This window comes from Crinia signifera, chromosome 4, assembly GCF_055691185.1.
Source record: "Crinia signifera chromosome 4, ASM5569118v1, whole genome shotgun sequence".
NCBI lineage: Eukaryota > Metazoa > Chordata > Amphibia > Anura > Myobatrachidae > Crinia > Crinia signifera.
In genome coordinates, this window is record NC_139220.1 from 315,997,962 (window position 1) to 316,016,283 (window position 18,322).

At 45.5% G+C, this 18,322-nt stretch overlaps 1 protein-coding gene across 2 annotated transcripts in view; it reads left to right on the top strand.

The window, feature by feature from the left end:
• Window positions 1-6,494: 6,494 nt before the first annotated feature.
• The window catches only part of LOC146075879 (uncharacterized), a 53,025-nt gene continuing 41,197 nt past the window's right edge, over window positions 6,495-18,322 (top strand). Inside the window, exon 1 of one of the 2 annotated variants that reach the window (XM_083185550.1) lies at window positions 6,495-6,670. The gene's annotated coding sequence lies outside the window, so the exon portion shown is untranslated. Of the gene's footprint in view, window positions 6,671-8,663; window positions 8,904-18,322 lie in introns of those variants that run through there. The other variant, XM_083185549.1, reaches the window with a different exon arrangement.

An 18,322-nucleotide genomic window follows, 5' to 3' on the forward strand; every position in this document is an offset into this window, starting at 1 on the left:
CGTCTGGTGCGGTCGGAGCCGCATATGCGGCTCCGGCCGCACCGACCAGAATAAGGGCCATAGTGCAGTAATGTCATTAATATTCAGCACACTTGTTAAATAGGTGACTCATGAGTGTCCAGAATGTTCACAAGTATGATATGGCAAGAGCTCACCACTGCCACTGGGTCCTGTCACTGCTAGGCTGACAGTGACTGTAAATACTTTATTGGAAAACTTGACTGTATGCTGGATATACACTGATGAAACACATGGTTGCTTGTTGTAGCAATGTTTAGAATATGGAAGGCTTATGCACCCTGTCACTCAGGGCTATTTTTGTGCAGGCTCCAGCAGGAACTGAGGCCCTTATCCTAGTTCACTCTTTCAGACAAAATATTTCTTAGATGGACAAAACCATGTGCACTGCAGGTGAGGCAGGTGTTACTTGTGCAGAGATAATTAGATTTGGGTGGGGTTTTACACCTGCCTCACCTGCAGTGCACATGGTTTTGTCCATCTAAGAAATATTTTGTCTGAAAGAGTGAACTAGGATAAGGGCCTCAGTTCCTGCTGGAGCCTGCACAAAAATAGCCCTGCTGTCACTAATAATGCAGAATAGTTGTAGAGTCAGGTGCTGATGTTGCATATGCAGAATAGTTCAAATGTAAGATACTTCAGATGCAGGATACTTTAAATGCATAATACTTCAGTTGTAGGATACTTGCCAGGACCTCTGTTGGCCCTCTGCTGCTGCTGGTACTCCCACTGGGTTCTCTCTCTCTGCCCAGGGCCACTCCCGATGCCTCAGCTCAGGGACGCAGGCCCACTCTCTCTCTGACCCTTGCAGCTGCACACTTGCTGATGGGGCCGACAGGCTGTCCTCACTGACCAGCGCTCTCTGCATGCTGCCAGTCTGTGCCCACCATACACTTCAGGACTGGCTGCTTCATCTTCACCCAAGTCAGGCTGCTTTCCCCAGCCTTCAGGGTTCTGCCAGCTTCATCATTCACCAGTCAACAACTACACACTTCTCACTCTGCTGTCTCAGACTCCCAGGGAGAGATTCCATCCAGGATTTCCCACCTTTTTCTGCAAACTTGTCAGTTCTGTAACAATGTTTATTTTTGCAAACTGACCTGCCTTGCTGTGAGCTGAGCTTTTAACCCCTTTTGTGCTGCAAGCTATATCAGCTCAGCTCTGTGCAACTCAAGTAGTACTTTTTAATACAGTCATGCTGGCACCTGTAGTGCCACAGCTACTTTATGCCTGCAGGCCTTTACAGTATTTCCATTACATTATGCTGCTGGCACTTGTAGTGCCCCAGCTTGTGGGGTGCCACAAAAGCAGCATCAGGTGGATCATTATCCAGTTAACCCTGGGTTCTTTGGTGGGACGCCAGCCCAATAAACCCTTCTGTTTCCAACCACGGCAACATCTGTGTGGACGGATCCCTTTGCAAATCAAATTTATTTTATTATGTGCCTATGAATTATACTTTTTATTTAAATTTTTTATTTTTTTATACACATTGTATTTATTGTTTTGATGCATTATATATATATGGGGGGGGGGGGGGGGGGGGACTGGAAATCTCCAAAATTCCCAGTGGCAGCCCAAGAAGTCACTTAGGGTTGGTGGCATGAGAAGAGATGAGAGATTGGTACAGGTTGAGTATCCCGTATCCAAAATGCTCGGGACCAGGAGAATTTTGGATAACGGATTATTCCGTATTTCAGAATATTTTAAGATTTCAAAGATGTATTTTGAAGTTTCTTGCATTTATGCTGTATAAACACATAACACAAATATATTTTATTACCACATAAAATACACACAAATATATTTTATTTGTTCAAAAAACAAGGTTTCAAAACATGAAACAAAATTTGTGTACTATCTCAGATATTGAATTTGAATGCCAAGCAATCATTTTCTTGTACATATATAGTGCCAGTTACATATCATATCACCAGTAGTGCTGTTACAAATGTCCCCAGTGAGTTTTAGCAAAAAAAAAAAAAAAAATTTCACTTTCTGGAAAGTATGGTTTTCGGAATAATTCGGATAATGGATACTCGGATACGGGATACTCAACCTGTAGTATGTTTGTTTGGCAGTGTCCAAAGCATTGCAGTAGGTGTGGTAGCTAGTCTTATATTGTGAGGAAATCAGTCATACTACGAGATTTACGCCATTGGCGTTCTACTTTACGTGACTGATTTTGTAGTTGTCTTGTTGTTTTGTAGTGCCACGGTTGGCATCTAAGCCTATGTGGGGTGTAATGGGAAGCTGGAGCCACTTCATCAAGGGCTGTTTCAAGAGACTGTTAGAGGTGGGAAACAGCAGAGTCAGGAGAGGTAAATGTAGAAATTAGTGAGAGCTGTTGTTGCAGGGAGGTGGAAAGTTGTGGAAAATTAATAGCATTAGTATTTCTGCGGGTTAGAGTAGGCATGCATGATTTCTGTGTCAGTGAGCTTGGGGTAATGGAGGAGAGCGAGAGGGTAATGAGATTGTGATCAGAGAGAGGGAAGGGAGTGTTAGTAAACTCAGAGACTGAGCACAGCCTGGTGAAAAAAACAAGGTCAAGGCAGTGGCCTTCCTCATGAGTAGAGGCGTCAGACCACTGGGAGAGGCCGAGAGAGGAAGTTAGAGAGAGGAGTTTGGAAGCCTGCAGAGATTGTGGACTGTCTATAGCAATATTGAAGTCACCCAGGATGATGGAGATGTCAGAGGATAAGAAGTTGGGGAGCCAGGCAGAGAATTTTTCCAGAGATTGAGATTTGGGAAGCCCAGGTGGGCGATAGATAGCAGCAACACGCAGAGAGAAAGGGGAAAAAATCCGCTGGAGGTGTGAGTGAAGTGGAAACCACCACGTGACAGTGCTGCAGGTGAGGCCATGTCTGATTGTGTGAGCCAGGTTTCTGTAATGGCCATCAGGTTGAAGTTGTGAGAGATGAAGGGGTCATGGATGGATGTTAATTTATTGCAAACAGAGTGTGCATTCAATAGGGCACATTTCAGTTGCTTGGTGGGTGGAGGGAGGCATGTGATATTTATGAGGTTACCTGAGTTTCTATAAGGCTTGGAGCCAGTGAAATCTGAGTGGACAGCATGTCATATATACACACAAAGCCCAATACAGACACTGCTACACCATGCCATATATACACATAGCCCAGTACAGACACTACTATACCATGCCATATATACACACAGCCCAGTACAGACACTACTACACCATGCCATATATACACACAGCCCAGTACAGACACTACTACACTATGCCATATATACACACACAGCCTAGTACATACACTACTACACCATGCCATATATACACACACAGCCAGTACATACACTACTACACCATGCCATATATACACACACAGCCCTGTACAGACACTACTACACCATGCCATATATACACACACAGCCCAGTACAGACACTACTACACCATGCCATATATATACACACAGCCCAGTACATACACTACTACACCATGCCATATATACACACAGCCCAGTACATACACTACTACACCATGCCAAATATACACACAGCCCAGTACATACACTACTACACCATGCCATATATATACACACACAGCCCAGTACAGACACTACTACACCATGCCATATACACACACACAGCCCAGTACAGACACTACTACACCATGCCATATATACACACAGCCCAGTACAGAAACTACTACACCATGCCATATATACACACACACAGCCCAGTACAGACACTTCTACACCATGCCATATATACACACACACAGCCCAGTACAGACACTACTACACCATGCCATATATACACACAGCCCAGTACAGACACTACGACACCATGCCATATATACACACACAGCCCAGTACATACACTACTACACCATGCCATATATATACACAGCCCAGTACAGACACTACTACACCATGCCATATATACACACAGCCCAGTACAGACACTACTACACCATGCCATATATACACACAGCATAGTACATACACTACTACACCATGCCATATATACACACAGCCCAGTACAGACACTACTACACCATGCCATATATATACACACAGCCCAGTACATACACTACTACACCATGCCATATATACACACAGCCCAATACAAACACTACTACACCATGCCATATATACACACACACAGCCCAGTACATACACTACTACACCATGCCATGTGCAGAGAGAATTAGATTTCGGTGGGGTTTTTTAAAGTGAAATATATATTGCAGTGTAGAAATAAAGCAGCCAGTATTTACCCTGCACAGAAACAGAATAACTCACCCAAATCTAATTCTCTCTGCACATGTTACATCTGCCCCACCTGCAGTGCACATGGTTCTGTCCATTTAAGAAGGAATTTGCCTCTGAGAGTGAACAAGAATAAGGCCCAAAGTGTCAGAGGGTTAAGCTGGGGAAGAAAATGGATTAGAGGTTGTGGCAGAGGCAAGTTCTTGTGCACTAATGGTAGCCAGTGGGGGGAGGAGAGGGAGGGTACATAAGAGCAGGGCCACCGACAGGGGGGTGCTGTGGTTACAGCTGTCCTGGCCCCTGGCCTCTGGAAGATCCCGGGAAGCTCGTTTTGCCCACAGCAACCCTCCTCTGTATGCACCCTGCGCTGCACTCGTTCTTCACTCAGCAAGTCCCGGACCCGAAGTATAGGGACAGCGTCTTGAGGAAGTCTCTGGTTGCCAAGGAGATGAATCACATAACTTCCGCCCACTGTTGCCAGAGTATCCTCCCACCACACTTCCAGCCTTCTGTCCGGTGTCCTGGTCCCTGGCGTTCTGGTCTTTCACCTTGCTGAGGCTCCACGGTCCACTCAGGGGCGGGCTGGGCCGGGGGGCAGAGTGCCATATGCCCCCCGGGCCGCTTACCCACCCACTGGCTGCGGGCCGTGCTGCGGCTGGATCAGCTTCTCCAGCCCTCCTGCACTGGCCGCGGCTTACAGAACACGGCCGCGGCTACAGGAAAATGGCCGCCGGCCCCCTGCACTGAGGACATGTTCTCAGTGCAGGAGGCCGGCGGCCATTTTCCTGTAGCCGCGGCCGTGTTCTGGAAGCCGCGGCCAGCGCAGGAGGGCTGGAGAACCTGATCCAGCCGCAGCACGGCCCGCAGCTAGCGAGTGGGTAAGCGCTCCCCCCCCCCCCCCTCCCTCACCCCAGCATATGTGTTTCTGGCACTGTGTGGGGGCATATCTGGCACTGTGTGGGGGCATATCTGGCACTGTGTGGGGGCATATGTGTATCTGGCACTGTGGGGGGCATATCTGGCACTGTGGGGGCATATATGTATTTGGCACTGTGGGGGCATATGTGTATCTGGCACAGTGGGGCATATGTGTATTTGGCACTGTGGGGGCATATGTGTATCTGGCACTGTGGGGGCATATGTGTATTTGGCACTGTGGGGGCATATGTGTATCTGGCACTGTGGGGCATATGTGTATTTGGCACTGTGGGGGCATATGTGTATCTGGCACTGTGGGGGCATATGTGTATCTGGCACTGTGGGGACATATGTGTATCTGGCACTGTGGGGGCATATGTGTCTGGCACTGTGGGGGCATATGTGTATTTGGCACTGTGGGGGCATATGTGTCTCTGGCACTGTGGGGGCATATGTGTCTCTGGCACTGTGGGGGCATATCTGGCACTGTGGGGGCATATGTGTCTTTGGCACTGTGGGGGAATATGTGTCTCTGGCACTGAGGGGGCATATGTGTCTCTGGCACTGTGGGGGCATATGTGTCTCTGGCACTGTGGGGGCATATCTGGCACTGTGGGGGCATATGTGTCTTTGGCACTGTGGGGGAATATGTGTCTCTGGCACTGTGGGGGCATATGTGTCTCTGGCACTGTGGGGGCATATGTGTCTCTGGCACTCTGGGGGCATATCTGGCACTGTGGAGGAATATGCGTATTTGGCACTGTGGCAGAATATCTGGCACTGTGGCGGCATTTGTGTCTGGCACTGTGGGGGCATATGTGTATTTGGTACTGTGGCGGAATATCTTGCACTGTGGGGGCATATCTGGCACTGTGGACATCACATTGTGCGGTGTAATGGGCATCATGGTATGGGGCGTAATGGACATTACGGTGTGGGGAGCATTGGGTAATTGCCATCACAGTATGGGGTGTAATGGGCATCAAGGTGTGCAGCATAATGTGTAATTAGCATCACAGTGTGCGGTGTATTGAGTAATTAGCATCGCAGTGTTGGGCGTAATGTGTAACTGGCATCATGGTGTTCAGCATAATGTGTAATTGGCATTACGGCATGTGGCTTTATGTGTAATGGGTATTACAAGGTTCGCTAAAATGTGCAATCTGCAGGTACACAATACAATCATGGTACAGGCAACGCCCCTTATGATAGGCCACGCCCCTAATTTTTCGGCGCGCCTGCGGCGCGCAAAAGCGTTCCTTCCGACGGTAACTTGGCTGATTATGGGCCAGTGCTCTGGACTTGCCCCCTAGGCTAAAAGTTGCCAGCCAGCCCCTGGGTCCACTGCAACCCCTTTGAGCCTGCCTGTCAGCTATTCAAATGGACATTTTTGTCTGAGCAGAAACTCTCTACACAAGGCTGCCCAACACTGCATGCAGCACGTAGAAGCAAGGCCATCTTCCTTCCTCTTCGTTCCTCCCTCCAAACAGGAGAGGTGAGCATAACAGAGATTATCTCTAAGATATCAGTAGTGACATATACATGTGTACTGATACAGCTTTGCGAACATCATGCAGCACAAACCAACTGCAGCAGCATATTAACTGCTTCTGCCTGCTGCTCACTGACCTGATGAACTACTGCTACACAATAACCCATTAACCCTTGTTGCTCCAGACCAAAACCCTTGAATGTCATTATATTCCCACATACCTTCCAACCGTCCCGATTATCGTGGGAACGTCACAGTTTTCAGGGATGCTCCCGCTGCTCTCCCGCGGCCCACAGTGTCTCACAGCAGGGCGGGGGGACAGTTGGGAGTCCCTCCTGTCAGTTGCTGGCCAGCGGTAATAGATGCTGCGTGCATGCGCACAGCACAGCCAGAGGGGCTGGGGGCAAAATGTGGGTGTGGCTTCATGGGATGATGCAATTATAGGCCACGCCCCCTCCCGTGGCAAGCCACTCCCCTAATTTTGGGCAGGCGCCAGTGTCCCTCCTCGCCAGCATTACAAGTTGGGAGGTATGTTACCAGGCTGGCACTGTTCTTTATATTTCAACTGGACATTTATGCCCCTTTCAGACCGCACTTATTACCCAGTTTTTTGCCATTTTTTACCGTTTCAAAAACGGTAATATGTGCGGTCTGAAAGGCCCAGAGTGAATTTACCATTTTAAAATAACCTATATTTTAAACCAGTAAAAAAGCAGGGTCCTACCTGTTTCAGACCCCTTTTTTTGCAGTGTGAACGGGTCTGAAATGGTACCCAGGTAGCAATGAGCACTATTGGTTCCGCTTTGTGCATATTTAATGAGCGGGATCTGCTCATTACATATGCATGGAGGGAAGATAAGTGCATCAGGGATCTGTAGTGAGCAGGGCAGTGTGCGGGTATTGCCACCTGCCTGTAGCCATGCCAGGGATGCTGATTCCTGTCTGCTGTATTCCATCGCGCTCCTCTCAGCCTGACCATGGTGACGCCAGCAGCCTGTCTCATAGCTACTGTGTGTCCTGTTCTACAGCGGCTTTCACACAGCAAACCTGCTTGAGACCCGGTATTTACATGCGGTGTGAAAGGGGTTTTAACTTGCTCTGAAATGTTTTAAATACCGGGTCTAAGCAAGGTTTTGTGGTGGGAAAGCAGCATCAGGTGGATCATTATCCAGTTAACCCTGGGTTCTTTGGTGGGACGCCAGCCCAATTAACCCTTCTGTTTCCAACCACGGCAACATCTGTGTGGACGGATCTCTTTGCAAATCAATCTATTTTATTATGTGCCTATGAATTATACTTTTTATTTCAATTTTTTATTTTTTTTATACACATTGTATTTATTGTTTTGATGCATTATATATGGGGGGGGGACTGGAAATCTGTCCCGAGCCCCCAAATTCCTAGTGGTAGCCCAAAAAGTCACTTAGGGTTAGTGGCATGAGAAGAGATGAGAGATTGGTAGTATGTTTGTTTGGCAGTGTCCAAAGCATTGCAGTAGGTGTGGTAGCTAGTCTTATATGTGAGGAAATCAGTCATACTACGAGATTTACACCATGGGCATTCTACTTTACGTGACTGATATTGTAGTTGTCTTGTTGTTTTGGAGTGACACGGTTGGCATCTAAGCCTACGTGGGGTGTAATGGGAAGCTGGAACCACTTCATCAAGGGCTGTTTCAAGAGACTGTTACAGGTGGGAAACAGCAGAGTCAGGAGAGGTAAATGTAGAAATTAGTGAGAGCTGTTGTTGCAGGGAGGTGGAAAGTTGTGGAAAATTAATAGCATTAGTATTTCTGCGGGTTAGAGTAGGCATGCATGATTTCTGTGTCAGTGAGCTTGGGGTAATGGAGGAGAGCGAGTGGGTAATGAGATTGTGATCAGAGAGAGGGAAGGGAGTGTTAGTAAACTCAGAGCCTGAGCACAGCCTGGTGAAAAAAACAAGGTCAAGGCAGTGAGTAGAGGCGTCAGACCACTGGGAGAGCCCGAGAGAGGAAGTTAGAGAGAGGAGTTTGGAAGCATGCAGAGATTGTGGACTGTCTATAGCAATATTGAAGTCACCCAGGATGATGGAGATGTCAGAGGATAAGAAGTTGAGGAGCCAGGCAGAGAATTCTTCCAGAGATTGAGATTTGGGAAGCCCAGGTGGGCGATAGATAGCAGCAACACGCAGAGAGAAAGGGGAAAAAATCCGCTGGAGGTGTGAGTGAAGTGGAAACCACCACGTGACAGTGCTGCAGGTGAGGCCATGTCTGATTGTGTGAGCCAGGTTTCTGTAATGGCCATCAGGTTGAAGTTGTGAGAGATGAAGGGGTCATGGATGGATGTTAATTTATTGCAAACAGAGTGTGCATTCAGAGGGCACATTTCAGTTGCTTGGTGGGTGGTGGGAGGCATGTGATATTTATGAGGTTAGCTGAGTTTCTATAAGGCTTGGAGCCAGTGAAATCTGAGTGGACAGCATGCCATAAATACACACAAAGCCCAGTACAGACACTACTACACAATGCCATATATACACACAAAGCCCAGTACACACACTACTACACCATGCCATATATACACACAAAGCCCAGTACAGACACTACTACACCATGCCATATATACACACACAGCCCAGTACATACACTACTACACCATGCCATATATACACACAAAGCCCAGTACAGACACTACTACACCATGCCATAAATACACACAAAGCCCAGTACAGACACTACTACACCATGCCATATATACACACAAAGCCCAGTACACACACTACTACACCATGCCATATATACACACAAAGCCCAGTACAGACACTACTACACCATGCCATATATACACACACAGCCCAGTACATACACTACTACACCATGCCATATGTACACACAGCCCAGTACACACACTACTACACCATGTCATATATACACACAAAGCCCAGTACAGACACTTCTACACCATGCCATATATACACACAGCCCAGTACATACACTACTACAGCATGCCATATATATACACAGCCCAGTACAGACACTACTACACCATGCCATATATACACACAGCCCAGTACAGACACTAATACACCATGCCATATATACACATAGCCCAGTACAGACACTACTACACCATGCCATATATACACACAGCCCAGTACAGACACTACTACACCATGCCATATATACACACAGCCCAGTACAGACACTACTACACCATACCATATATACACACACAGCCTAGTACATACACTACTACACCATGCCATATATACACACACAGCCAGTACATACACTACTACACCATGCCATATATACACACAAAGCCCAGTACAGACACTACTACACCATGCCATATATACACACTAAGCCCAGTACAGACACTACTACACCATGCCATATATACACACACAGCCCAGTACATACACTACTACACCATGCCATATATACACACACAGCCCAGTACAGAAACTACTACACCATGCCATATATACACACACAGCCCAGTACATACACTACTACACCATGCCATATATACACACAGCCCAGTACAGACACTACTACACCATGCCATATGTACACACACACAGCCCAGTACAGACACTACTACACCATGCCATATATACACACAGCCCAGTACAGACACTACTACACCGTGCCATATATACACACACAGCCCAGTACAGACACTGCTACACCATGCCATATATACACATAGCCCAGTACAGACACTACTACACCATGCCATATATACACACAGCCCAGTACAGACACTATTACACCATGCCATATATACACACACAGCCCAGTACATACACTACTACAGCATGCCATATATATATATACACAGCCCAGTACAGACACTACTACACCATGCCATATATACACACAGCCCAGTACAGACACTAATACACCATGCCATATATACACATAGCCCAGTACAGACACTACTACACCATGCCATATATACACACAGCCCAGTACAGACACTACTACACCATGCCATATATACACACAGCCCAGTACAGACACTACTACACTATACCATATATACACACACAGCCTAGAACATACACTACTACACCATGCCATATATACACACACAGCCAGTACATACACTACTACACCATGCCATATATACACACAAAGCCCAGTACAGACACTACTACACCATGCCATATATACACACTAAGCCCAGTAAAGACACTACTACACCATGCCATATATACACACACAGCCCAGTACATACACTACTACACCATGCCATATATACACACACAGCCCAGTACAGAAACTGCTACACCATGCCATATATACACACACAGCCCAGTACATACACTACTACACCATGCAATATACACACACATCCCAGTACAGACACTACTACACCATGCCATATATACACACACAGCCCAGTACAGACACTACTAAACCATGCCATATACACACACAGCCCAGTACATACACTACTACACCATGCCATATATACACACAGCCCAGTACAGACACTACTACACCATGCCATATATACACACACAGCCCAGTACATACACTACTACACCATGTCATATATACATACACAGCCCAGTACTGACACTACTACACCAATGCCATATATACACACAGCCCAGTACAGACACTACTACACCATGCCATATATACACACAGCCCAGTACAGACACTACTACACCATGCCATATATACACACACAGCCCAGTACAGACACTACTACACCATGCCATATACACACACAGCCCAGTACAGACACTACTACCCCATGCCATATATATATATACACGGCCCAGTACAGACACTACTACACCATGCCATATACACACATAGCCCAGTACAGACACTACTACACCATGCCATATATACACACAGCCTAGTACATACACTACTACACCATGCCATATATACACACACAGCCAGTACATACACTACTACACCATGCCATATATACACACAAAGCCCAGTACAGACACTACTACACCATGCCATATATACACACTAAGCCCAGTACAGACACTACTACACCATGCCATATATACACACACAGCCCAGTACATACACTACTACACCATGCCATATATACACACACAGCCCAGTACAGAAACTACTACACCATGCCATATATACACACACAGCCCAGTACATACACTACTACACCATGCCATATATACACACAGCCCAGTACAGACACTACTACACCTTGCCATATGTACACACACACAGCCCAGTACAGACACTACTACACCATGCCATATATACACACAGCCCAGTACAGACACTACTACACCGTGCCATATATACACACACAGCCCAGTACATACACTACTACAGCATGCCATATATATATATACACAGCCCAGTACAGACACTACTACACCATGCCATATATACACACAGCCCAGTACAGACACTAATACACCATGCCATATATACACATAGCCCAGTACAGACACTACTACACCATGCCATATATACACACAGCCCAGTACAGACACTACTACACCATGCCATATATACACACAGCCCAGTACAGACACTACTACACTATACCATATATACACACACAGCCTAGAACATACACTACTACACCATGCCATATATACACACACAGCCAGTACATACACTACTACACCATGCCATATATACACACAAAGCCCAGTACAGACACTACTACACCATGCCATATATACACACACAGCCCAGTAAAGACACTACTACACCATGCCATATACACACACAGCCCAGTACAGACACTACTACACCATGCCATATATACACACACAGCCCAGTACAGACACTACTACACCATGCCATATACACACACAGCCCAGTACATACACTACTACACCATGCCATATATACACACAGCCCAGTACAGACACTACTACACCATGCCATATATACACACACAGCCCAGTACATACACTACTACACCATGTCATATATACATACACAGCCCAGTACTGACACTACTACACCAATGCCATATATACACACAGCCCAGTACAGACACTACTACACCATGCCATATATACACACAGCCCAGTACAGACACTACTACACCATGCCATATATACACACACAGCCCAGTACAGACACTACTACACCATGCCATATACACACACAGCCCAGTACAGACACTACTACCAAATGCCATATATATATACACGGCCCAGTACAGACACTACTACACCATGCCATATACACACACAGCCCAGTACAGACACTACTACAACATGCCATATATACACACACAGCCCAGTACATACACTACTACACCATGCCCTATATACACACACAGCCCAGTACAGACACTACTACACCATGCCATATATACACACACACAGCCCAGTACATACACTACTACATGATGCCATATATACACACAGCCCAGTACATACACTACTACACCATGCCATATATACACACACAGCCCAGTACAGACACTACTACACCATGCCATATACACACACAGCCCAGTACAGACACTACTACACCATGCCATATATACACACACACAGCCCAGTACATACACTACTACATGATGCCATATATACACATAGCCCAGTACATACACTACTACACCATGCCATATATACACACACAGCCCAGTACAGACACCACTACACCATGCCATATACACACACAGCCCAGTACAGACACTACTACATCATGCCATATATACACACAGCCCAGTACAGACACTACTACACCATGCCATATATACACACACAGCCCAGTACAGACACTACTACACCATGCCATATATACACACACAGCCTAGTACATACACTACTACACCATGCCATATATATACACACAGCCCAGTACATACACTACTACACCATGCCATATATATACACACATCTTAGTACATACACTACTACACCATGCCATATATATACACACAGCCAAGTACATACACTACTACACCATGCCATATATATATATACACAAAGCCCAGTACATACACTACTACACCATGCCATATATATATACACACACAGCCCAGTACATACACTACTACACCATGCCATATATATATATACACAGCCCAGTACATACACTACTACACCATGCCATATATATATACACACACAGCCCAGTACATACACTACTACACCATGCCATATATATATACACAGCCCAGTACATACACTACTACATGATGCCATATATACACACAGCCCAGTACATACACTACTACACCATGCCATATATACACACACAGCCCAGTACAGACACTACTACACCATGCCATATACACACACAGCCCAGTACAGACACTACTACACCATGCCATATATACACACACACAGCCCAGTACATACACTACTACATGATGCCATATATACACATAGCCCAGTACATACACTACTACACCATGCCATATATACACACACAGCCCAGTACAGACACCACTACACCATGCCATATACACACACAGCCCAGTACAGACACTACTACACCATGCCATATATACACACACAGTCCAGTACATACACTACTACACCATGCCATATACACACACAGCCCAGTACAGACACTACTTCACCATGCCATATATACACACACAGCCCAGTACAGACACTACTACACCATGCCATATACACACACAGCCCAGTACATACACTACTACACCATGCCATATATACATACACAGCCCAGTACTGACACTACTACACCAATGCCATATATACACACAGCCCAGTACAGACACTACTACACCATGCCATATATACACACAGCCCAGTACAGACACTACTACACCATGCCATATATACACACACAGCCCAGTACAGACACTACTACACCATGCTATATACCCACACAGCCCAGTACAGACACTACTACCCCATGCCATATATATATATATATATATATACACAGCCCAGTACAGACACTACTACACCATAACATATACACACACAGCCCAGTACAGACACTACTACACCATGCCATATATACACACACAGCCCAGTACATACACTACTACTACACCATGCCATATATACACACACCGCCCAGTACAGACACTACTACACCATGCCATATATACACACACACAGCCCAGTACATACACTACTACACCATGCCATATATACATACAGCACAGTACATACACTACTACACCATGCCATATATACACACAGCCCAGTACATACACTACTACACCATGCCATATATACACACACAGACCAGTACAGACACTACTACACCATGCCATATACACACACAGCCCAGTACAGACACTACTACACCATGCCATATATACACACACAGCCCAGTACAGACACTACTACATCATGCCATATATACACACAGCCCAGTACAGACACTACTACACCATGCCATATATACACACACAGCCCAGTACAGACACTACTACACCATGCCATATATACACACACAGCCCAGTACATACACTACTACACCATGCCATATATATACACACAGCCCAGTACATACACTACTACACCATGCCATATATATACACACATCTTAGTACATACACTACTACACCATGCCATATATATACACACAGCCAAGTACATACACTACTACACCATGCCATATATATATATACACAAAGCCCAGTACATACACTACTACACCATGCCATATATATATACACACACAGCCCAGTACATACACTACTACACCATGCCATATATATATACACAGCCCAGTACATACACTACTACACCATGACATATATATATACACACAGACCAGTACATACACTACTACACCATGCCATATATACACACAGCCCAGTACAGACACTACTACACCATGCTACTGTATATACACACACAGCCCAGTACAGACATTACTACACCATGCCATATATACATACAGCACAATACATACACTACTACACCATGCCATATATATATACACACACAGCCCAGTACAGACACTACTACCCCATGCCATATATATATACACAGCCCAGTACAGACACTACTACACCATAACATATACACACACAGCCCAGTACAGACACTACTACACCATGCCATATATACACACACAGCCCAGTACATACACTACTACTACACCATGCCATATATACACACACCGCCCAGTACAGACACTACTACACCATGCCATATATACACACACACAGCCCAGTACATACACTACTACACCATGCCATATATACATACAGCACAGTACATACACTACTACACCATGCCATATATACACACAGCCCAGTACATACACTACTACACCATGCCATATATACACACACAGACCAGTACAGACACTACTACACCATGCCATATACACACACAGCCCAGTACAGACACTACTACACCATGCCATATATACACACACAGCCCAGTACAGACACTACTACATCATGCCATATATACACACAGCCCAGTACAGACACTACTACACCATGCCATATATACACACACAGCCCAGTACAGACACTACTACACCATGCCATATATACACACACAGCCCAGTACATACACTACTACACCATGCCATATATATACACACAGCCCAGTACATACACTACTACACCATGCCATATATATACACACATCTTAGTACATACACTACTACACCATGCCATATATATACACACAGCCAAGTACATACACTACTACACCATGCCATATATATATATACACAAAGCCCAGTACATACACTACTACACCATGCCATATATATATATACACACACAGCCCAGTACATACACTACTACACCATGCCATATATATATACACAGCCCAGTACATACACTACTACACCATGACATATATATACACACAGCCCAGTACATACACTACTACACCATGCCATATATACACACAGCCCAGTACAGACACTACTACACCATGCTACTGTATATACACACACAGCCCAGTACAGACATTACTACACCATGCCATATATACATACAGCACAATACATACACTACTACACCATGCCATATATATATACACACACAGCCCAGTACATACACTACTACACCATGCCATATATATATGCACAGCCCAGTACATACACTACTACACCATGACATATATATACACACAGCCCAGTACATACACTACTACACCATGCCATATATATATACACACAGCCCAGTACATACACTACTACACCATGCCATATATACACACAGCCCAGTACATACACTACTACACCATGCCATATATACACACACTGCCCAGTACAGACACTACTACACCATGCCATATATATATATATATATATATATATATATATATATATATATATATATATATATATATATGTATACACACAGCCCAGTACAGACACTACTACACCATGCCATATATGTACACACAGCCCAGTACAGACACTACTACACCATGCCATATATACACACACAGCCCAGTACATACACTACTACACCATGCCATATATACATACAGCACAGTACATACACTACTACACCATGCCATATATACACACACAGCCCAGTACATACACTACTACACCATGCCATATATACACACACAGCCCAGTACAGACACTACTACACCATGCCATATATACACAGCCCAGTACAGACTTTACCATGCCATTTAATATATAAAAGCAAAAAGTTGTCCTTCTATCCTTCTACAAAAATCCAAAGTTGACAAGCGAACATCGTAACATTTTTCATACAGTACTAGTATATTAAAACATGACTGAGGCAACTAAAAAAATGTGAAATTGAAATTACTTCCTTTTTTAAAATTAATTAATAACCACATATTTTTCTGTATGCTCATTGTGGGGCCTTACGGCACATAGGCCGGGCCTCGGAGTGAGGGCCTTGTGTCGTCGTCATGATTTCAGGCCCTGATTCTAATTGGATCGTTCCCCTGCATTTCTGCATGGAGGACTGATGTTTGCTCCTGTGCAGAACTTCTGTGTTGGCGCCTTCTCCAACCAGCACATGGTGCTCACATGGTGAGAGGTGGGATGGAGAAAGACGAGGGTGGTGTCGGTGTTTCGACATGGGGAAAATCCAGCTTTTCATTGGTATACTCCATACAGATGCTGGGCGTTCCCATGTAAATGTAGGCGTATACAGTATGCCGGGCGCGGGTGGCTGACATCAAATAACATCGTAAGTCAGTCTCCGCTGACCATCACATGATTTCGCCTGCTGTGGGACATGCAAGGGGATGTGTTTTTATAATTCAACCCCTCGCATGGTTGCCAGGGGATACGGCAGTGGGAGTAGCATTTTGGAACGTGTATAACATTGTGCATGCTTTTTTATAGTGATGGATATATTGAATTCAGCCAATCAGCGTCCGGCAAGTCTTTTCAAAACCTGCCTCCCGCCCACCGTCCGGCAGCGCTAGGTGCCGGAGTTAACCCACCAGTCCCCGAGACCCCGCTAGGACCTGGCGTTAACCCACCAGTCCCCGGACCCTCGCTGCTCATCCCAGGGACCACGCTGCCGGGACACCAAACTAGCGCCCCCACCCTCCATCGCCCGGTGCGCGTGACCCCCTAGCCCCCCCCTAGTTACGGCCCTGATGTCTCTTTAATAATAATAGGAGGTAATGGGATCATTGGGTCTACAACATGATGGCCGACAAGCATTAGGTCGATATTCTGAAAGGTCGACATGGGTCTAGATCGACATGGGGTTAGGTCATTAGGTCGACATTGGTAGA